Raw genomic sequence first — 13,178 nt, 5'->3', positions numbered from 1 at the left:
AGCCTAGCAACTGAGATAAAACAACTGAGCTGTAAAAATAATTACTTATTTTAGGAGTATTAAGTCTGGAAAATCAAGCCAAAGCCTTGCTAATAGACTGCCTTCTTTGGAAGAAGTTGAGAAATTTGAGAAGTATGTTCTGTCCTCTCCTCCAAATACTTTTCTGCTCTGGCTGTTCACTCCTGAGACAGTTGAGTCACTGGAGTGATAAGTACTATGCAAATATATTGAGGAAAGAACTTATAAATGATTCCATTTAAGATCCTGAATTGACTTTGTAACTTTACAGTATATGAGTCACACCAGCCACAGGGATCCCCACCCATCTCCTCTCTCCAACAGTGTCACAACCAAAGCTCTCAAACTTTACAGAAGCTCGCACTTTCTGTTTTCCACAGAACATCAGCATCCCTAAGGATGTCAATAAATGTCCAACGACCAATTATACCTGGGAATGGTCCATAATAGGAGAATATTTTATAGATTTTTTCAGGTGCCTTTTTAAATGTCAGAAATCTTGTTGCCACATGGCTCCCCACCCATAGCAGTCTTCTGTTTGGAGGAGGGGGTCAAGAATTACTTAGAAACAAACAGGGCTCTTATTGAAAGTTGGCCTTTGTCAAGAGTTAAAGGAATTAACTCTTTAACTAAATTAAAAAACAAGTAAGCAAGAGAAAAACACTCTTTACTAATCACATCAAATGCAAGGTAGAAATGAGATCTGAACTCATTTGAGTTTTGAGATTGAACTCATGGAATTTTACTGTAAAATAAAGCTAAGGAACTCAGCACATAATAAAGAAAAGTTCAAGTTGTCTGGAGAGAAAGTGTGGATGGTCTGGGACAGGAAGGTGGAGAGTTTTGAAAAGAGAAGAGAAGGGTAAGCACATGAGCAAATAGATTGATCTGATCCACTGACTAGAACAAAATCCCAGACGATGCTGTCTTGATAACCAAGTAATTTGGGAGATTTTACTGGGACTTTTTCTTCACTTTCCCAGACACAGACTAGCAGACTATAAGGCTTCATTTGGAATATTGGCATTCAGCTGGTTGCTTGAGCAAGATGGCACCTCGAGAACAAGGGTATATTCCCCCAGGGTAGCATAGAGAGGCAGAAGTCTCTGTATGTCATAGAGAGTAAAAGAGGAGGTGCCAACAGGTGACAGAGTCTTCAGGTCACTTTTTGTAGGGACATCAAAAACAGAGACAAATGACCAGAACTTCAGTAGTGGGCACCAGTACACCATGCCCCAAAAGGTCAGATGAGGCCTGTCATTCTCCAGTGAACACCAGTCTATGTTGAACCAAACCTGACCACCCATCCCTCTATAGCAGAGACCAGGGCAGATTTAGAATACATCACATGGATCCAAAGTCCCTTGTCCCCAGTTACCTCAAAGATATGCAAGGGAGGGATGGGATGGAATCTAAAAGATAGCATTTCCCCCCAAAGAGAGTGAGATATCCAACATAGTCTCTCTGACTTGGGAGAGATGGAGATACTATTAATTAGCAAGATCTATGTTTGCTATATTGCCTTCACTCCACACCAGGAATCTCATATGGAAAGTTGCAAAAAGTATTACATATGTATACCCTCCATGAAAAAATTAATTAATTAAAGGGACATACTGGCCAATAATAAATGGTCATAATTTATTACCCTAAAATGGAGTATGCATGGAAAAGATTTCTGGGACTTGGAAATTCAGGTGGGTTGGGTAGTGAGGAGGGTTCTGCAAAGTTTATTCCTGCAGAGGTTCCAAAATCCAATTCTTCTTCTATGTCTACTCTTTTCCCACTACCAGGAAATAGATTTTTTTTTTCTTGAGACTTATCTTTTAACCCACTTTCAGATGGACTCCCTTGCAACTTCTGATGGCCTTTTCTAAAAATGAATGGTTCTTTTCTTTTAACCATACTTAATAAAAATAGAAGAGTCATTCATGAGGTTTGGAAACTATGCTGAAAAGATTACTATTTCAAATATCCTTTTGTTTTTCTTCTATCAAAACTGAGCTCTTTCTCAAATAATTCGCTGGTGAAACTTACCAAATATTTAAGGTAGAAATTATACCAATTCTCTAAAATCACTTTCAGAAAATAGAAGCAGAGGGAATACTTCCCAACTTATTCTATGAGGCCAGTATTGCCCTAACACCAAAACCAGAAACAGACATTACAAAAAAAGAAAACTAGAGACTGATATTTCTCACAAACATAGATGCAAAGATTCTCAACAAAATATTAGCAAATTGAATGTATAAAAAGAACTATACACCACAACCAAGTGGGATTTATCCCACGTATGCAAGGTTGGTTTGACATCCAAAACTTAATTATGTAATCCAACACATCAACAAGCTAATAAAGAAAAATTACATCATTAGGGACACTGGGTGGCTCAGTTGGTTGAGCATCTGACTGCGGCTCAGGTCATGAGATCACGGTCCGTGGGTTCAAGCCCTGCGTCGGGCTCTGTGATGACAGCTCAGAGCCTGGAACCTGCTTCAGATTCTGTGTCTACCTCTCTCTGTCTGTCCCTCTCCCACTCATCCTCAGTCTCTCTCTGTATCTCAAAAATAAATGTTAAATTTTTAAAAAATTAGATAATTATATTAATAGATGCACAAAAATAACTTGACAAAACCCAACACCCATTCATGATAAAAACAGTCAGCAAATAAGAGTAAAGGGAAAATTTCTCAAAGTTTATAAAGATGGTAAAGAACATCTATAAAAACATAAAGCTGACATCATACTTAATGGTGAGAAACTAGAAGCTTTCCTGATGATATCAGGAACAAGGCAAGGATATGTCCTCTCACCACTCATTTTCAACAGCATAATGGAATTTCTAGCTAATGCAACAAGACAAGGAAAGGAACTAAAACTATACAGATTGGGAAGGAAGAAACAAAACTGTCATTGTACATAGATTACAAGATTGTTTATGTAGAAAATGCAAAAGAATCATCATCAACAACAAATAACTTCTGGAACTAATAAGCTATTATCATAAAGTTTCAGAATACAAAATCAGTCATTTTCTTAAGTACCAGCAATGAGCAAGTGTAATTTGAAATTAAAAGCACAATGCCGTTTATATTAGCACCCAAAATAAAATTAAATACTTAAGTATAAATCTAACAGAGTAGAAAACAAAATCTATCTATATGATACAACCCTCTAATGAAAGAAATCAAAGAGCTCAATAAACTATAAGGGGAAGCAAGACCCAGAATAGCCCAAACAATGTTGGAGGAGAAGAATAGAGTCAGAGGACTAATGCTACTTGACTTGAAAACTTACTATAAAGTTATAGTAATCAAGACAGTGTGATACTGGCAAAATAAGAGACAAATAGACCAATGGAACAGAATAGAAAGCCCAGAAATAGACTTCACACAAATATAGTTTGACAAAGGAGCAAAGGCAATACAATGGTGAAAAGGTAGCGTCTTCAACAAATGGTGCTGGAATAACTGACATCCAAATGCGAAATAAATAAATACATAAATAAAGTAGACACAGACCTTACATCCTTCACAAAAATTAACCCAAATGAATCAGAGATTTAAATGTGTAATTCCAAACCATCAATCTCCTCGAAGATAAGATAGAACATGATCAGATGACTGTGGGTATAGTGCTGACATTTTAGATACAACACCAAAAGCATGATCCATGAAAGAAATAGTTAATAAGTTCATTAAAACTTCTGCTCTGGGAAAGACATTGTCAAGAGAATAAGACAAACCACATACTGGAAGAAAATATTTGCAAAAGGACTGATACCCCAAATTTACAAAGAACTCTTAAAACTCAACAATAAGAAAATGAACAACCCCCCAGATTGGCAAAAGACCTGATAAGACATCTCATCAAAGAAGATACACTGACGCCCAATACACATATGAAAAGATGCTCAATGACAAATGTCATTAGGGAATTGCAAATTAAAATGGGATACTACAATACACCTAACAGAATGACTAAAATCCCAAATGCTGTCAACACCAAGTGCTAAGGAGGATTTGAAACAACAGAACTCTCATTCATGGCTGGTGGGAATACAAAATAATACAGCTGCTTTGGAAAACATTTTGGCAATTTCTTAGGAAACGAAACATAGTCTTACGGTATAATCCAAAAATCACACTCCTTGTAATTTATCCCAAAGAGCTAAAAACTTATGTGTACACACACACACACACACACACACACACACACACACACACACACAAAACAACCTGCACAAGTCTATAGCATGTTTATTCATAATTGCCAAAGCCTGGAAACAACCAAGATGTCCTTCCAGAGCTGAGTGGATAAACCATGGTACACCCAGATAATGGAATACTATTCAGTGCTAAAAAGAAACGAGCTATCAAGCCATGAAAAAACATGGAGGAAACTCAAATGCATGTTACTAAGTGAGAGAAGCCAATAAGAAAAGGCTACATGCTGTATGATTGCAATTACATGATATTCTGGAAAAGGCAAAGCCTTATAGAAACAGTAAGAAGATCACTAGTTGCCAAGGTTCGATTTACAGATGAGAGGTAAGACTGGGGAGCACAGAGGATTTTTAGCACAGTGAAACTACTCTATGTGATAGCATAATGGTGGATATATGTCACTATGCATTTATTCACACCCATAGCAAATAGAACACCAAGAGGGAACCCTAATGTGAATTCTGGACTTTGGGGGGCATGATGAGTCAATGCAGCTTCATCAGTTGTAACAAATGTACCTCTGGCGGGGGAGGTTGGTGATAGGGGCAGGAGGTGTATGGGAACTCTGTGTACGTTCCTTTCAATTTTGCTATGAACCTAAAACTGCTCTAAAAATTAAAGTCTATTTTTATTTCCAAACTGAGCTGTTGACAGAAACACAATTGTCTATTTTTGTGTCCAGGAATTTGTCTTCAAAACCCAGGTTGAGGGGCGCCTGGGTGGCTCAGTCCGTTAAGCAGCCGACTTTGGCTCAGGTCATGATCTCACGGTCCGTGAGTTCGAGCCCCGCGTCGGGATCTGTGCTGACAGCTCAGAGCCTGGAGCCTGTTTCAGATTCTGTGTCTCCCTCTCTCTGACCCTCCCCCATTCATGCTCTGTCTCTCTCTGTCTCAAAAATAAATAAATGTTAAAAAAATTTTTTTTTTTTTAAACAAAATCCATGTTGAATAACCTGTATCTTTGTCCATGATCTCTTTGAAATGGAAAGGGCCAATATACTACTGGGCCCTGGCACAAAATATTTGTCACCAAATCCTTTTCCAAATCACTTACTTTGGCTTGTAGGGCTTTGGCTTAACTGTACTTAAGAAGTAGAATATGTAAGTGCTCTGTCTGCGATCCCAGCAGGGCCTTGGAGCCCTGGCCCAGACAGGGGTCTTGCTAAACTTTTGCTGCCCCTTTCTAGGGTTCTCTCCTTTCTGAGCCCCGGGCACTCTCACTGCTTCAGAGCAGAAATAATGGGGTTCCTAGAACTTTGTGCTGTGTCAGGTTCAATCTCTATTAAAGAAAATAGAAGGAAAGGGGATTTAAGTTACATCGAAGTGAAAACATTCAGAAGCCCTGGTGGGACAGAGGAAAGAGACTTCTCTCTCTAGTGGAGTGGGATGATCCAACTGGGAGCAGTCCTTTAGCTGGGGCTTCTCATGGTCACATTGTTTATTTGGCCCAGAATGGCTCCTTGCCTAAACCAGGAAGCCAGAGGATCCCTGTTAAAGTACACAAGGTTAAAAGAAAAGCATTAAAAGCTGGTCATTCTGGGGGTGCCTGGGTGGCTCAGTAAGTTGGGCATCTGACTTCAGCTCAAGTCATGATCTCACGTCCTGAGTTCGAGTCCCACGTCAGGCTCTGTGCTGACAGCTCAGAGCCTGGAGCCTGCTTCAGATTCTCTATCTCCTTCTCTCTCTGCCCCTCCCCCACTCACTCTCTGTCTCTGTCTCTCAAAAATGAATAAATGTTAAAAAAAAATTGGAATATAGTAGTATCTCAACACCCTAAAAATACAGTAGAAAAAATGTCAAAGAAATGATGTATGTATGATGGAATTATGGGATGCTTTCCATATCTCCTTTACAGTGCTCAGTATTTTTCAACTTCCCTATGATGACTCTAAATTATTATGACCCACAACAAACAGAAATCATTTCAAAGAGAAATATTTATGGATTGTATACATGCATATATACACATTCACATACACATCACGTTATTACCACTATGGGTGGGTACAGGTATAACAAAAATAGAAAATGGGTCACAACAACATATACTGGAGCACCTGGGTAGCTCAGTTGGTTAAACATCTGGCTTCAGCTCAGATCATGATCTCAAAGTTCATGAGTGCGAGCCCCATGACGGGCTCTGTGCTGACAGCTCAGAGCCTGGAACCTACTTCAGATTCTGTGTCTCCCTCTCTCTCTGCTCCTCCTCCATTTTTGCTCTCTCTCTCTCTCAAAAATAAATAAACATTAAAAAGAAAGAACAACATATACCAAACGGCAGCAAGGATATAACAATGGCCTGCTTTGTGTCCTAAGACTAGGGAAAAAAAATTTAAACCTACATTGCTATGTTTTCCAGATGTTTTATAATGAATCTATATTTTTATGTAGAAAAACACACCTGGACGTATTAAATAAAAATTCAATAGCACCATATTAGGAGACATACTTCTTAAATAATCTGAGCATGAAGAAATTGTTATTACCGTTGCGATGAGCATTTTTGAAAGATTAGTAGAAGCGAGATAATGTGACATTTAGCTGATCTTTCAGAAGAAGCTGGACAAATAACACTTTCTTTTCTAAGGAAAATAGTAGCCAGCAATGAAACATGGCATTTCTAGTGTGATTCAGAAGCGAGGTGTCAAATTTTTCTGTGGAAGAAAACCAAGACGGCACATATTCAAAAACAGAAGTGAAAAATATCTTGATTCATTTATTTAACACTGCTTCAGAATCTGTCTCAAAAAAGGCCTATTTTGAAAAAAAATTCTGACTCATGTAAACTCTCCTTTACAGTAAACTGGCCAAATAAAAGTATCTAATATACATTGAACACCTACCATGCTCAGAGCATTTTACATACATTGTCTCTAATCCTTACAATAGTGGAAAGAAACTATTTCTAGCCCCACTTTACAGATAGGAAAACTGAGTCTCAAAGAGGTAAAGTATCTTCTCTGACATCATATATAGCTACTACATGGCAGAGGTGGGATGTGAACTGTCCTTCCCACTCTAAAATCTGTGCTCTTACGTCCTCTGCCTCAACCCAGTGCTTGGGGTGGGGTGTCTTTGCCATGACATTACCATTACGGGTGGGTACAGGTGCGAGAAAAATAGTAAATGACAAAAAATAGTTATGACAACTCATCACTGTGGGCTTTTTCATGAAGTTTTTTACTCAAACATTATCACCCAGCAAGATGCTTTAGCTAATTTGCAACACATGACTTCACACACACACACACACACACACAAATATATATATACACACATATATATATACACATATGTATATATATGTGTATATATATATGTGTGTATATATACACATATATATATAATTTTCAAAAACAAACATCCAACCACAAGGATAGAGACTTGAACCAGACTTGACCGGAAGCCCTTTCCAGAAGGAGGTAACCCAAGCAGTAAGGACTCCTCCAGAAATATCTGGAACCAGAGGGTGGGTCATTTGTTAGAAACTATACTCATATGGAGGCAGAATTTCTTGTGTGCCTGTTTAAAATAATAGTCTTGTGGGGCGCCTGGGTGGCGCAGTCGGTTAAGCGTCCGACTTCAGCCAGGTCACGGTCTCACGGTCTGTGAGTTCGAGCCCCGCGTCGGGCTCTGGGCTGATGGCTCAGAGCCTGGAGCCTGTTTCCGACTCTGTGTCTCCCTCTCTCTCTGCCCCTCCCCCGTTCATGCTCTGTCTCTCTCTGTCCCAAAAATAAATAAACGTTGAAAAAAAAAATTAAAAAAAAATAAAATAATAGTCTTGTTATTTTAAACAGTGCTGCACAGGTAAGAAGGGTGACTTAGGTATTTGCTTTTTATTCCCTTTGCCTGCTTGCTCCAAGGATGGGTTTCCTCCCAAACTTTAAATGTAATTATAACTTATATGCCTGGATTTCGTTTTTAAGGGTGAGACTACACATAAGTAGGTTTGTATGGATTAGTCACAATCATACGCTGAAAAAGTAAGCCCTAGAGGACAGCGTTGGACCTGGCTTATCTCTACAGCCCCGTTGTGCAAGGCACACTAATTAGTATAAACTAACTAATTGTGTATTCAAGAATTCAAGAATGAGAAGTTAAAAGAGAAGTAAGCTTTGGGCCCAGAGCAATCCTAAGAAGCTTCACCAATGGAAGAAGAAACCCTTCACTTCCCTCTGCTTAAAGTTCCTATTTCTAAATCAGAACAATGGAAAGATGAGCAAAAGGGAAGAGAAGGAGGGAAGGGGAGGAGGGGAATCACTCGGAGAGCCCTTCTGTCTGCCTCCACGAAGCCCTGATTTGGATAGAACCCAGGGTTAGGCCAACTGTGGCCCATGGGCCAAATCCAACCTGTGGCCTGTTTTTATCCAGCCCATGAGCTAAGAATGCTTTTTTACCTTTTTAAAGGGTTGGAAAAATTCAAAAGAATGATGGTATTTTGTGACATGTAAAAATTAAATGAAATTCACTTTTCGGTGTCCATAAATAACATTATATTGGAAGTCAGCCACAGTCTCTCATTTACGCATTTCTATGGCTGCTTTCACACTACAACAGCAGAGTTGAATAATTGCGACAGAGACCATATGGGCCACCGAGCCTCAAATATTAACTATCTGGCCTTTACAGGAAGATAGCTGCTGACCCCTGGCAGAGACAATCCGTTGGGAAGGATTGGTTGAGAAGACGGAGATATGAGTCTAGGATAAGTGGGGGCTGGGTGCATTAAGGGGCAATCTCCCCAACTATTTAAGCTAACAAACTTCACTATGAAAGCATGGGCTACGTGGCTTAGCAGCATCATTACCACCTGTCCAAACGTCCTCACACCTTGCCCCTTAAGCGGCCAACATTTCACGGTCATCCATAGAGAAGGAGGAAGTATTTTGATGGCTTGCCCCACATCTTCCCCTCCTCCTACTTCCTCACATTCTGTATTCTGAGTGGTTGTCAGAGGAATGCTGAATTCTGCTGTCATTTTTCAGACCCCAGGAGCAGTTCTGACAGTCTTGGTGCCGTGAAGCCTTCCGAGTTCCTATCTCATCTCTGCAGCTGCCTGTTGCCCATTCAGTCAGGACACGCTTCCCTCAATAATGTATTTGTTCTTTAATCTCTCTCTCTTCTCGCTCCCAATCCCTCTCTATCTCTCCTTTCTCTCTCCTCTCTTCCCCTCCCCTTTCTCACTCTCTCTCTCTCACACACACACACACACTCCCACTGGATAGAGGGAGAAAAACCTTTCAACTTCTTGCCAAGTCTAATAGAAAAAGCCCTTCATAAACAGAGCCACCTTTGTCATTTGTAAAAGTGTAGCTGTCCCTCCTTCTGGAAAGTGTGTGTGTGTGTGTGTGTGTGTGTGTGTGTGTGTGTGTGTGAAGTAGGAAGGGAATGAAGGACAAGGTTCTAGGGAGAGAAAACCACAGAGTAACCAAACCGAAGACATAATGTCAACACTCTACAGTTAAGATATGGGGTTCCCAAGTCAATCACCTTCAGCTGGGAAAACTATAGTGTGAGGAGAGTGGGTGGTCCTCTCTGACAACTTATTCTTCATCTAAGACAATTCTGTGATCAAAAATATCTTTTTTTAAAAAAGTGCCTAGAACAAAAAAAGTATAAAGAGAGAATATAGCAAAATGTTACCAATGGTTGGTTTTAGGTGGGAGGGAGAGGGGGCAGGTTATGGGTAATCTGTTCCTTTTATTTCAGCTATTCTGCATCATCATTTTCTCTTTTTGATGTTAAGCTGAAGAGGAAAGACGTCAATGGAAAAGACATCAATAAAGTCACTGACAGAGAAAATCACAATGATGTCTGATGTAGCCAAAGAAGATGCATGGGCTATCTTTCAGTTATATTCCAGTTATTGGAGGGTTAATCAGAAAACATCACTTGTGAAAACTAGTTTAAAAATGTGTTTTATAATATTCCTCCTTTTGGCCTAGGAACAATGAACTGAATACAGTTGAATCTTCCCCATTGTCCTAAGACTGATTCAGGGTCATTTTCTGAGCATTGTTTCTTTTTAAACAGGAAACAGGACTGAATTCATACTGACTCCAAAAAACATAGACCAATGGGTTTGTTTATTACAATATCATGCCCCCTCATTCTCTCAGTCTCTCTCTCTCTTACCTCATCAAAACAGAATGCATAAATAGAATTCTAAGTAATCGAAACATTGAATGGTTAAGATCTTACTCTAACAGAAAAATACAGACCAGCTAAGAGGGATGACTGAATAAATACAGACATCTTCACTCCTTCATTACATCACATTAAAGTAAAAATGAGAGGATATTTAAAAAAAATAAACCATAAGGATAAGAAGGAGAGAAAATACAATACCTACAGCATTTAGGAAACTGGAAAGCAGAAGGTATAAGTAAGTGTTACTTGGCATAGACCCAGGAATCTAGAACCCTAAGCCAATAATGGAAAAGCAACCAGAATCCCCCAAATGCTCGAGAATTGGTAGCATAATTTACCTCTGGATGCAAAGGTTGAAGGACAAAGACAGGGCTGAAATCTGTTTAAGTATCAGGTAGAACCCAGATCTTCTACCTACTCCCTAAGGTGAAAGCATTCTGGAAGTTTCTTGTCTCAGGGTAAAATGCAGTGTCTCTGGGCAGGAGCTTTCCATACATTGAGTGCTGAAAACGCTAGAAATAAGTGATCATTTACATAGTGAATATAAGATCTTCCACTTTTCCTCTCATTTGGTTGTAAAAAGGCTAGCAGACACACAGGCAGGAGACAAGAAGATTCTTCTCTGGAGAGATTCTTACCTGCCCAAGTGAACAAAGTCTAAAGATGCTGGTATTGGGTGGGGAGGTAGGCAGGTGCCAGAAAACTGACAGTCAGATCACTTCCAAGGAAGCCCACAAATACAGCTTCTAATGGCTTTTAAGGGCTCCATTTATTAATAGAAACAGGCAGCTAAGGGTCACTAGACATCTGAGGAAAACTCCTAACATGAAAGGCAGAGCAAACAGACAAATAAAAGCAACTGTGTGAAGAGGTAAAACCTTCAAACACCCATCCTGGGGTGCCTGGGTGGCTCAGTTGGTTAAGTGTCCAACTTTGGCTCAAGTTATGATCTTGCAGGTCATGAGTTTGAGCCCCACGTAGGTCTCTGTGCTGACAGCTCAGAGCCTGGAGCCTGCTTCGGATTCTGTGTCTCCTTCTCTCTCCACCCCTTTCCCACTCACACTCTGTCTCTCTCTCTTTCAAAATTAAATAAAACATCTTGGAAAAAATTTTAATGAAAAAAAAAAAACCCATCCTGAGTGTGCTCAAACAGATAAAAACAGACTATTATTTTCATGAAAAAGAACTCAGTCCAGAAAAAAGACAGTTCTTTAAAATTAAAAATATGAGAACAGAACCTTTTAAAATTCTCATTAGAAGAGTAAGAAGACAAAGTTGAGGGTAATGAGTTTTGCTCTATGTCCCCCAGAAATAAAGCAAAAAGAAAAAGAGTTGGAGAAATTTTTAGAAAGCAAGAAGATTAGAAGAGGCTTAATACCAAAATAATCAGAATTCCAGAGAGAGAGAGAGAGAGAAACAGAGAGAAAAAGAATAGACATGGAGGAAGAGGAGAGGAGGAGAGGAGAAGAAGAAGAAGAAGAAGAAGAAGAAGAAGAAGAAGAAGAAGAAGAAGAAGAAGGAGGAGGAGGAGGAGGAGGAGGAGGAGGAGGAAAGTTCCCATAGTTGAAAGGCAAAACTGCAAACTGAAGCAGATGAAAATAAACACACACCAAGGCACACCATCTCAAAAATTTGGAAGATAGAACAAAGAGAATATTCTAACAGTTCCCAAAAAGAAAAAAAAATTAATTTACAAAGGATCAAGAATCAGTGTGATTTCAGCCTTCCCAAAAGCAACACTAGAAAAGAATGGAAGAAACTAGAAAATAATGGAATAATATGTTCCGAATAATCTGAAGGGAAAAAATATTTTCAACAAAGAATGCTATACCCTATCAACCACAATATGTACCTTATCAGAAAGTTATTAAAAGATGTGTGGCAGGGGCGCCTGGGTGGCTCAGTGGGTTGAGCATCCGATTTCGGCTCAGGTCACGATCTCAGGGTCCGTGAGTTCGAGCCCCGCATCGGGCTCTGGGCTGATGGCTCAGAACCTGGAGCCTGCTTCCAGTTCTGTGTCTCCCTCTCTCTCTTCCCCTCCCCTGTTCATGCTCTGTCTCTCTCTGTCTCAAAAATAAATTAAAAAACGTTAAAAAATTAAAAAAAAAAGATGTGTGGCATCAAAATGAAAGAGTATTAAAAAAAACTAAGAAAGGTACAGAATCTAAGAAATAGGGGTTCAACCCAGTAAAAAAGAAAAGGTAAAGTGGGGCACCTGGGTGGCTCAGTCAGTTGAGCGTCAGACTTCTGCTCAGGTCATGATCTGACAGTTCGTGGATTTGAACCCCGCATGGGGCTCTGTGGTGACAGCTCAGAGCCTGGAGCCTGCTTCAGATTCTGTGTGTGTGTGTGTGTGTGTGTGTGTGTGTGTGTGTCTCTCTCTCTGCCCCTTCCCCGCTCGTGCTCTGTCTCTCTCTGTCTCTCAAAAATAAATAAACATTAAAAATATTTTCTAAAAAAAGGGTAAAGCAATTTTCACGTTGATGGTAAAGTGAGACTCCAGGTTAATAACAGCACAGGCTGTCCAGAGAGCAACCACTCCATGTTAGAGCAAGAAACAATCTCTAGTAGAGAAGACCCGAAGCAGATAAAATCACAGAGTGTTTGGTGCGCTTTAAGGTAACTAGAGGAGAAATAACCAACAGGGAGAGCTTAAGGATGACTTAGCTACATGGAAAACCGAAACAACTCAGAAAGCAATCATTAACTTCGGAGAAAGCAAGTATTATGCCAGAAAGGAAAATGCATCATAGTGTATATATGCTGTGAATAGCCTTTATTTCAA

The sequence above is a fragment of the Herpailurus yagouaroundi genome, unplaced genomic scaffold (assembly GCF_014898765.1).
Source record: "Herpailurus yagouaroundi ecotype Mexico unplaced genomic scaffold, PumYag 185, whole genome shotgun sequence".
Classification (NCBI taxonomy): Eukaryota; Metazoa; Chordata; class Mammalia; order Carnivora; family Felidae; genus Herpailurus; species Herpailurus yagouaroundi.
The sequence above is the reverse complement of the archived record's forward strand: the minus strand, read 5'-3'. Positions refer to the sequence as shown.